General features: G+C 46.5%; 1 long non-coding RNA gene across 1 annotated transcript; it reads left to right on the top strand.

Annotated features, from left to right (window-relative positions):
* The first annotated feature begins 8,801 nt into the window (after positions 1-8,801).
* On the top strand, positions 8,802-10,993 carry LOC118936864. Its single transcript, XR_005034313.1, has 4 exons — positions 8,802-8,842; positions 10,173-10,478; positions 10,522-10,895; positions 10,956-10,993. It is a non-coding gene; the product is annotated as an uncharacterized LOC118936864 (long non-coding RNA).
* The last annotated feature ends 7 nt before the right edge of the window (positions 10,994-11,000 follow it).

Below are 11,000 nucleotides of genomic sequence, written 5' to 3' on the forward strand. Positions count from 1 at the left end.
TAATTCTCTCTAACCTTGGGGACAACAGGCCTTGTTTTAATATAATTCTCTCTAACCTTGGGGTCAATAACAAGCCTTGTTTTAATGTAATTCTCTCTAACCTTGGGGTCAATAACAAGCCTTGTTTTAATATAATTCTCTCTAACATTGGGGTCAATAACAAGCCTTGTTTTAATGTAATTCTCTAACCTTGGGGTCAATAACAAGCCTTGTTTTAATATAATTCTCTCTATCCTTGGGGTCAATAACAAGCCTTGTTTTAATATAATTATCTCTAACCTTGGGGTCAATAACAAGCCTTGTTTTAATGTAATTCTCTCTAACCTTGGGGTCAATAACAAGCCTTGTTTTAATGTAATTCTCTCTAACCTTGGGGTCAATAACAAGCATTGTTTTAATATAATTCTCTCTATCCTTGGGGTCAACAACAAGCCTTGTTTTAATGTAATTCTCTAACCTTGGGGTCAACAACAAGCCTTGTTTTAATATAATTCTCTCTAACCTTGGGGTCAACAACAAGCCTTGTTTTAATGTCATTCTCTCTATCCTTGGGGTCAATAACAAGCCTTGTTTTAATGTAATTCTCTAACCTTGGGGTCAACAACAAGCCTTGTTTTAATGTAATTCTCTCTCTCCTTGGGGTCAACAACAAGCCTTGTTTTAATGTAATTCTCTCTAACCTTGGGGTCAATAACAAGCCTTGTTTTAATATAATTCTCTCTAACATTGGGGTCAATAACAAGCCTTGTTTTAATGTAATTCTCTCTAACCTTGGGGTCAATAACAAGCCTTGTTTTAATGTAATTCTCTCTAACCTTGGGGTCAATAACAAGCATTGTTTTAATATAATTCTCTCTATCCTTGGGGTCAACAACAAGCCTTGTTTTAATGTAATTCTCTAACCTTGGGGTCAACAACAAGCCTTGTTTTAATATAATTCTCTCTAACCTTGGGGTCAACAACAAGCCTTGTTTTAATGTCATTCTCTCTATCCTTGGGGTCAATAACAAGCCTTGTTTTAATGTAATTCTCTAACCTTGGGGTCAATAACAAGCCTTGTTTTAATATAATTCTCTCTAAACTTGGGGTCAATAACAAGCCTTGTTTTAATGTAATTCTCTCTAACCTTGGGGTCAATAACAAGCCTTGTTTTAATATAATTCTCTCTATCCTTGGGGTCAACAACAAGCCTTGTTTTAATATAATTCTCTCTAACCTTGGGGTCAATAACAAGCCTTGTTTTAATATAATTCTCTCTAACCTTGGGGTCAACAACAAGCCTTGTTTTAATGTAATTCTCTCTATCCTTGGGGTCAATAACAAGCCTTGTTTTAATATAATTCTCTCTAACCTTGGGGTCAATAACAAGCCTTGTTTTAATGTAATTCTCTCTAACCTTGGGGTCGACAACAAGCCTTGTTTTAATGTAATTCTCTCTATCCTTGGGGTCAACAACAAGCCTTGTTTTAATGTAATTCTCTCTAACATTGGGGTCAATAACAAGCCTTGTTTTAATGTAATTCTCTCTAACCTTGGGGTCAATAACAAGCCTTGTTTTAATGTAATTCTCTCTAACCTTGGGGTTAATAACAAGCCTTGTTTTAATGTAATTCTCTCTTACCTTGGGGACAATAACAAGCCTTGTTTTAATGTAATTCTCTCTTACCTTGGGGTCAATAACAAGCCTTGTTTTAATATAATTCTCTAACCTTGGTGACAGATATCTATCTATATTAATGGGCTGGAATATGACAACAGAAGATTACCGATTTGGTCATGTTGATATTGAATACTCTGTTTTTATTGGTCAGGTTGTATGTCTTATAACAGTTTGGGCATCCTGGTTTTAGATGATCAGTTGGCCTTAACACTTCCTGTTTCACTGCCTCGAACCCTCCCTCTACTCTCTCTCTTCTTCCTGTTTCACTGCCTCGGACCCTCCCTCTACTCTCTCTCTCTTCTTCCTGTTTCACTGCCTCGGACCCTCCCTCTACGGTCTCTCTCTTCTTCCTGTTTCACTACCTCGAACCCTCACTCTACTGTCTCGCTTCTTCCTGTTTCACTGCCTCGCACCCTCCCTCTACTGTGTCTCTCTCTTCTTCCTGTTTCACTACCTCGGACCCTCCCTGTACGGTCTCTCTCTTCTTCCTGTTTCACTGCCTCGGGACCCTCACTCTACTGTCTCGCTTCTTCCTGTTTCACTGCCTCGCACCCTCCCTCTACTGTGTCTCTCTCTTCCTGTTTCACTGCCTCGGGCCCTCCCTCTACTGTCTCTCTCTCTTCTTCCTGTTTCACTGCCTCACCCTCCCTCTACTGTGTCTCTTCTTCCTGTTTCACTGCCTCGGACACTCCCTCTACTGTCTCTCTCTCTTCTTCCTGTTTCACTGCCTCGAACCCTCCCTCTACTCTCCCTTCTTCTTCCTGTTTCACTGCCTCGAACCCTTCCTCTACTGTCTCTCTCTCTCTTCTTCCTGTTTCACTGCCTCACCCTCCCTCTACTGTGTCTCTCTTCTTCCTGTTTCACTGCCTTACCCTCCCTCTACTGTGTCTCTCTTCTTCCTGTTTCACTCCCTCTACTGTGTCTCTCTTCTTCCTGTTTCACTGCCTTACCCTCCCTATACTCTCTCTCTCTTCTTCCTGTTTCACTGCCTTACCCTCCCTCTACTCTCTCTCTCTTCTTCCTGTTTCACTGCCTCGAACCCTCCCTCTGTCTCTCTTCTTCCTGTTTCACTGCCTCAAACCCTCCCTCTACTCTCTCTCTCTCTTCTTCCTGTTTCACTGCCTCGAACCCTCCCTCTACTCTCTCTCTCTCTCTTCTTCCTGTTTCACTGCCTCGAACCCTCCCTCTACTCTCCCTTCTTCCTGTTCCCCGGGTTACATTCCAAAATGGCACCCCATTCCCTATTTGGTGTTGGAAAAGGTCACTCGTGCGCTAGTGCACTAAATATTTAGTGGTCAAAAGGGCTCTGGTCAAACGGTAGTGCACCGTAAGGGAATTAGGGTGCCGTTGAGGACACTTCCCTTCATCTTGAAGGTCTCATGCTTCCTCAGATATGTGCCTTCCAGCTTTCCGTAGTTTGGTTGTTTTGTTGTTCAGGCCCCCCCCCCCCCCCCCCCCCAAAAAAAAAACAACAACAATGTTTGGACCCAAAAGCGACCTGCGTACTTACCTAATAAACATAATGTCTACGTTCAAAATGGCATCCTATTCCCTATGAAGTGCCCTGTAGGTCTCTGGTCAAAAGTAGTTCACTATATAGGGAATAGGGTGTAGTTTCTGACACAACCATTGGCTGAGTCTCCGGTGATGTAGTTTCTGACGTAGCCATTGGCTGAGTCTCCGGTGATGTAGTGCCTGACGTAGCCATTGGCTGAGTCTCTGGTGATGTAGTTTCTGACGTAGCCATTGGCTGAGTCTCCGGTGATGTAGTTTCTGACATAGCCATTGGCTGCGTCTCCGGTGATGTAGTTTCTGACATAGCCATTGGCTGCGTCTCCGGTGATGTAGTTTCTGACATAGCCATTGGCTGCGTCTCCGGTGATGTAGTTTCTGACATAGCCATTGGCTGCGTCTCCGGTGATGTAGTTTCTGACATAGCCATTGGCTGCGTCTCACTATATAGTGAACGCAGCCATTGGCTGCGTCTCCGACGACGGCCATTTCTGACATAGCCATCGGCTGAGTCTCCGACGACGCCCATTTCTGACATAGCCATTGGCTGCGTCTCCGACGACGCCCATTTCTGACATAGCCATTGGCTGCGTCTCAGATGATGCCGTTTTTTTTCCCCCCCTTGTAGTGCACTATAAACTAGTGTACTGTAAACTAGTGCACTATAAACTAGTGTACTGTAAACTAGTGCACTATAAACTAGTGTACTGTAAACTAGTGTACGACAGAGGGTGGACGGTTTTGAGACGGACAACAGTGATATCATTGGTGTTCAGCTGTTTTAAGTTCATGCTGGTGTTTTCTGCCTCGTTGTCAAAAAGATCCCATTTTCTGGTTTCGTCTCTTTTGTGATTATCATTTTCAATAAGTATATCTATTTTATTTTGTTTTTTTTATACAGTTTATACTGTATTGTATTCTATCGTATATTTATGTCTTTGTAAAAAAAAAAAAAAAAAAAAGTTTTTGGAAAAAAAACGGACAAACTTAGTATTGAAAATCGATGAATGTTGGTACGAATGATGCTTGTAAACAGAATACATACATAACAACCTGATCTCTGTGTTCATCTGGTAAACTAGACGAAGAAGACGAAGAAGAAGCCTGGTTAAATAAAGGTGAAATTAAAAAAAGCATTTCTTCACCCCCTTTTTTATCTAATTGGTAGTTACAGTCTCGTCTCATCGCTGCCAATGGACATCCCAGCCAGTCAAAACCCTCCCGTAACCCGGACGACGCTGGGCCAATTGTGCGCCGCCCCCATTAGGTCTCCCGGTCGCGGCCTGCTGCGACTGAACCTGGACTCGAACCCAGAACCTCTAGTGGCACAGCTATCACTGCCTTAGACCACTGAATCACTGCCTTAGACCACTGAATCACATCCTTAGACCACTGAATCACTGCCTTAGACCACTGAATCACTGCCTTAGACCACTGAATCACATCCTTAGACCACTGAATCACTGCCTTAGACCACTGAATCACTGCCTTAGACCACTGAATCACTGCCTTAGACCACTGAATCACAGCCTTAGACCACTGAATCACAGCCTTAGACCACTGAATCACTGCCTTAGACCACTGAATCACAGCCTTAGACCACTGAATCACTGCCTTAGACCACTGAATCTCTAGTGGCACTGCCTTAGACCACTGAATCACAACCTTAGACCACTGAATCACAGCCTTAGACCACTGAATCACTGCCTTAGACCACTGAATCTCTAGTGGCACTGCCTTAGACCACTGAATCACAACCTTAGACCACTGAATCACAGCCTTAGACCACTGAATCACTGCCTTAGACCACTGAATCTCTAGTGGCACTGCCTTAGACCACTGAATCACAGCCTTAGACCACTTAATCACTGCCTTAGACCACTGAATCACAACCTTAGACCACTGAATCACAGCCTTAGACCACTGAATCACATCCTTAGACCACTGAATCACAGCCTTAGACCACTGAATCACTGCCTTAGACCACTGAATCACAGCCTTAGACCACTGAATCACTGCCTTAGACCACTGAATCACAACCGTAGACCACTGAATCTCTAGTGGCACTGCCTTAGACCACTGAATCACAGCCTTAGACCACTGAATCACTGCCTTAGACCACTGAATCACTGCCTTAGACCACTGAATCACAGCCTTAGACCACTGAATCACTGCCTTAGACCACTGAATCACAACCGTAGACCACTGAATCTCTAGTGGCACTGCCTTAGACCACTGAATCACAGCCTTAGACCACTGAATCACTGCCTTAGACCACTGAATCACAGCCTTAGACCACTGAATCACAGCCTTAGACCACTGAATCACTGCCTTAGACCACTGAATCACAACCTTAGACCACTGAATCACAGCCTTAGACCACTGAATCACATCCTTAGACCACTGAATCACAGCCTTAGACCACTGAATCACTGCCTTAGACCACTGAATCACAGCCTTAGACCACTGAATCACAACCGTAGACCACTGAATCTCTAGTGGCACTGCCTTAGACCACTGAATCACTGCCTTAGACCACTGAATCACAGCCTTAGACCACTGAATCACAGCCTTAGACCACTGAATCACTGCCTTAGACCACTGAATCACAACCGTAGACCACTGAATCTCTAGTGGCACTGCCTTAGACCACTGAATCACAGCCTTAGACCACTGAATCACTGCCTTAGACCACTGAATCACTGCCTTAGACCACTGAATCACAGCCTTAGACCACTGAATCACTGCCTTAGACCACTGAATCACAACCGTAGACCACTGAATCTCTAGTGGCACTGCCTTAGACCACTGAATCACAGCCTTAGACCACTGAATCACTGCCTTAGACCACTGAATCACAGCCTTAGACCACTGAATCACAACCGTAGACCACTGAATCTCTAGTGGCACTGCCTTAGACCACTGAATCACTGCCTTAGACCACTGAATCACAGCCTTAGACCACTGAATCACAGCCTTAGACCACTGAATCACAGCCTTAGACCACTGAATCACTGCCTTAGACCACTGAATCACAACCTTAGACCACTGAATCACAGCCTTAGACCACTGAATCACATCCTTAGACCACTGAATCACAGCCTTAGACCACTGAATCACAGCCTTAGACCACTGAATCACTGCCTTAGACCACTGAATCACAGCCTTAGACCACTGAATCACAACCGTAGACCACTGAATCTCTAGTGGCACTGCCTTAGACCACTGAATCACTGCCTTAGACCACTGAATCACAGCCTTAGACCACTGAATCACAGCCTTAGACCACTGAATCACAGCCTTAGACCACTGAATCACTGCCTTAGACCACTGAATCACAACCTTAGACCACTGAATCACAGCCTTAGACCACTGAATCACATCCTTAGACCACTGAATCACAGCCTTAGACCACTGAATCACAGCCTTAGACCACTGAATCACTGCCTTAGACCACTGAATCACAGCCTTAGACCACTGAATCACAACCGTAGACCACTGAATCTCTAGTGGCACTGCCTTAGACCACTGAATCACAGCCTTAGACCACTGAATCACTGCCTTAGACCACTGAATCACTGCCTTAGACCACTGAATCACAGCCTTAGACCACTGAATCACTGAATTCCCAGGTTTTCCCAGAAGTCCCTTGTTTAGCAACAAGCCTATTTGCTGAAACATGCCGGCGGTCTCTGCTCTCTCTACACCCAGGAGGAAGATACACCGCCATTTCTGTGAAGTCATTACAAAACTTGCTGTCTTGAAGGAGAAAAGATGGGGGAGAGATGAGGACTAGAGGAGAGAGGTGAGGAATTGAGGAGAGAGATGAGGACTAGAGGAGAGAGGTGAGGAGAGAGATGAGGACTAGAGAGAGATGAGGAGAATGGAAAGATGAGGACTAGAGGAGAATGGAGAGAGATGAGGAATAGAGGAGAGAGATGAGGACTAGAGGAGAGAGATGAGGACTAGAGGAGAGAGGTGAGGAATAGAGGAGAGAGATGAGGACTAGATGAGAGAGATGAGGACTAGAGGAGAGAGGTGAGGACTAGAGGAGAGAGATGAGGACTAGAGGAGAGAGATGAGGACTAGATGAGAGAGATGAGGACTAGAGGAGAGAGGTGAGGAATAGAGGAGAGAGATGAGGACTAGATGAGAGAGATGAGGACTAGAGGAGAGAGGTGAGGACTAGAGGAGAGAGATGAGGACTAGAGGAGAGAGATGAGGACTAGATGAGAGAGATGAGGACTAGAGGAGAGAGGTGAGGACTAGAGGAGAGAGATGAGGACTAGAGGAGAGAGATGAGGACTAGATGAGAGAGATGAGGACTAGATGAGAGAGATGAGGACTAGAGGAGAGAGGTGAGGACTAGAGGAGAGAGATGAGGACTAGAGGAGAGACTTGAGGACTATTCTCATATAATACCATCACCACATATCACCCTAGGAGTCTCCTCAGATAATACCATCACTACATATCACCCTAGGAGTCTTCTCAGATAATACCATCACTACATATCACCCTAGGAGTCTCCTCAGATAATACCATCACTACATATCACCCTAGGAGTCTTCTCAGATAATACCATCACCATAGGAGTCTCCTCAGATAATACCATCACAGTAGGAGTCTCCTCAGATAATACCATCACCCTAGGAGTCTCCTCAGATAATACCATCACAGTAGGAGTCTCCTCAGATAATACCATCACCCTAGGAGTCTCCTCAGATAATACCATCACCCTAGGAGTCTCCTCAGATAATACCATCACCATAGGAGTCTCCTCAGATAATACCATCACCGTAGGAGTCTCCTCAGATAATACCATCACCGTAGGAATCTCCTCAGATGATACCATCACCCTAGGAGTCTCCTCAGATAAAACCATCACCCTAGGAGTCTCCTCAGATAATACCATCACCCTAGGAGTCTCCTCAGATAATACCATCACCCTAGGAGTCTCCTCAGATAATACCATCACCCTAGGAGTCTCCTCAGATAAAACCATCACCCTAGGAGTCTCCTCAGATAAAACCATCACCCTAGGAGTCTCCTCAGATAATACCATCACCCTAGGAGTCTCCTCAGATGATACCATCACCCTAGGAGTCTCCTCAGATAATACCATCCTCTTAATGTTCTGCTTCCAGATCTGCTTTCTCAATTGACAGCAGAGATGATAGATATCTCCTCTCAGGAGGTCTGACTTGGTCATCAAGTTAAAGCGTCCAACGTTCTGACTTCATACACCCCCCCCACCGCAGGTCAACCCTGTGGACATGTTTGCATTCCTCCGTCGGCGTGGAAACAGAGCTCTCTGCTGTCCTCCTTCTAAATAATCAAAGTCCCAGATTGTTGAAAGTCTTTATTTGTAGAATAAATACTGTAGTTGGGTTGTTTACTATGAACCTGGTGCATCACAAGACATAAACAACCGACAGATGAGGAAGTGAAGCCGGAAGTTTAAACATGAACAACATCAATAGTGAGCAAATGGATGTGTGAACAAGTTTGAGAAAATCAAGGGCTTGGTCACTGGAGTGTTTTGATAATGGAGTCCAGTGTTCAGGTAAGGCCAGGTGAGTGTTGATACAGGTGTTCAGGTGGAGGTGAGACCAGGTGTTCAGGTGGAGGTGAGGCCAGGTGAGTGTTGGTGTTGATACAGGTGTTCAGGTGGAGGTAAGGCCAGGTGAGTGTTGATACAGGTGTTCAGGTGGAGGTGAGACCAGGTGTTCAGGTGGAGGTGAGACCAGGTGAGTGTTGGTGTTGATACAGGTGTTCAGGTGGAGGTGAGGCCAGGTGAGTGGTGGTGTTGATACAGGTGTTCAGGTGGAGGTAAGGCCAGGTGAGTGTTGGTGTTGATACAGGTGTTCAGGTGGAGGTGAGACCAGGTGAGTGTTGATACAGGTGTGTTCAGGGGGAGGTGAGGCCAGGTGAGTGGTGGTGTTGATACAGGTGTTCAGGTGGAGGTGAGACCAGGTGAGTGTTGGTGTTGATACAGGTGTTCAGGTGGAGGTGAGGCCAGGTGAGTGGTGGTGTTGATACAGGTGTTCAGGTGGAGGTAAGGCCAGGTGAGTGTTGGTGTTGATACAGGTGTTCAGGTGGAGGTGAGACCAGGTGAGTGTTGGTGTTGATACAGGTGTGTTCAGGTGGAGGTGAGACCAGGTGAGTGTTGGTGTTGATACAGGTGTTCAGGTGGAGGTGAGACCAGGTGAGTGTTGGTGTTGATACAGGTGTGTTCAGGTGGAGGTGAGGCCAGGTGAGTGTTGGTGTTGATACAGGTGTGTTCAGGTGGAGGTGAGACCAGGTGAGTGTTGGTGTTGATACAGGTGTGTTCAGGTGGAGGTGAGGCCAGGTGAGTGTTGGTGTTGATACAGGTGTGTTCAGGTGGAGATGAGACCAGGTGAGTGTTGATACAGGTGTGGTCAGGTGGAGGTGAGGCCAGGTGAGTGTTGATACAGGTGTGTTCAGGTGGAGGTGAGACCAGGTGAGTGTTGATACAGGTGTGGTCAGGTGGAGGTGAGGCCAGGTGTTGATACAGGTGTGTTCAGGTGGAGGTGAGACCAGGTGAGTGTTGGTGTTGATACAGGTGTTCAGGTGGAGGTGAGGCCAGGTGAGTGGTGGTGTTGATACAGGTGTTCAGGTGGAGGTGAGGCCAGGTGAGTGTTGGTGTTGATACAGGTGTTCAGGTGGAGGTGAGGCCAGGTGAGTGGTGGTGTTGATACAGGTGTTCAGGTGGAGGTGAGGCCAGGTGAGTGTTGATACAGGTGTGTTCAGGTGGAGGTGAGGCCAGGTGAGTGTTGTTGTTGATACAGGTGTGTTCAGGTGGAGGATGAGGCCAGGTGAGTGTTGATACAGGTGTGTTCAGGTGGAGGTGAGGCCAGGTGAGTGTTGTTGTTGATACAGGTGTGTTCAGGTGGAGGTGAGGCCAGGTGAGTGTTGTTGATACAGGTGTGTTCAGGTGGAGGTGAGGCCAGGTGAGTGTTGATACAGGTGTGGTCAGGTGGAGGTGAGGCCAGGTGAGTGTTGGTGTTGATACAGGTGTTCAGGTGGAGGTGAGGCCAGGTGAGTGTTGGTGTGGATACAGGTGTGTTCAGGTGGAGGTGAGGCCAGGTGAGTGTTGATACAGGTGTGTTCAGGCGGAGGTGAGGCCAGGTGAGTGTTGATACAGGTGTGTTCAGGTGGAGGTGAGGCCAGGTGAGTGATGGTGTTGATACAGGTGTGTACAGGTGGAGGTGAGGCCAGGTGAGTGTTGATACAGGTGTGTTCAGGTGGAGGTGAGGCCAGGTGAGTGATGGTGTTGATACAGGTGTGTTCAGGTGGAGGATGAGGCCAGGTGAGTGTTGATACAGGTGTGTTCAGGTGGAGGTGAGACCAGGTGAGTGTTGGTGTTGATACAGGTGTGGTCAGGTGGAGGTGAGGCCAGGTGAGTGTTGGTGTTGATACAGGTGTTCAGGTGGAGGTGAGGCCAGGTGAGTGATGGTGTTGATACAGGTGTGTTCAGGTGGAGGTGAGGCCAGGTGAGTGTTGATACAGGTGTGTTCAGGCGGAGGTGAGGCCAGGTGAGTGTTGGTGTTGATACAGGTGTTCAGGTGGAGGTGAGGCCAGGTGAGTGTTGGTGTTGATACAGGTGTGTTCAGGTGGAGGTGAGGCCAGGTGAGTGATGGTATTGATACAGGTGTGTTCAGGTGGAGGTGAGGCCAGGTGAGTGTTGGTGTTGATACAGGTGTGGTTCTTTCAGGTGTGGTTCTTTCAGGTGTGTTTCCTTCAGGTGTGTTTCCTTCAGGTGTGGTTCTTTCAGGTGTGGTTCTTTCAGGTGTGTTTTCCAGGA

The sequence above is a fragment of the Oncorhynchus mykiss genome, chromosome 10 (assembly GCF_013265735.2).
Source record: "Oncorhynchus mykiss isolate Arlee chromosome 10, USDA_OmykA_1.1, whole genome shotgun sequence".
In the NCBI taxonomy this organism is placed as follows: domain Eukaryota; kingdom Metazoa; phylum Chordata; class Actinopteri; order Salmoniformes; family Salmonidae; genus Oncorhynchus; species Oncorhynchus mykiss.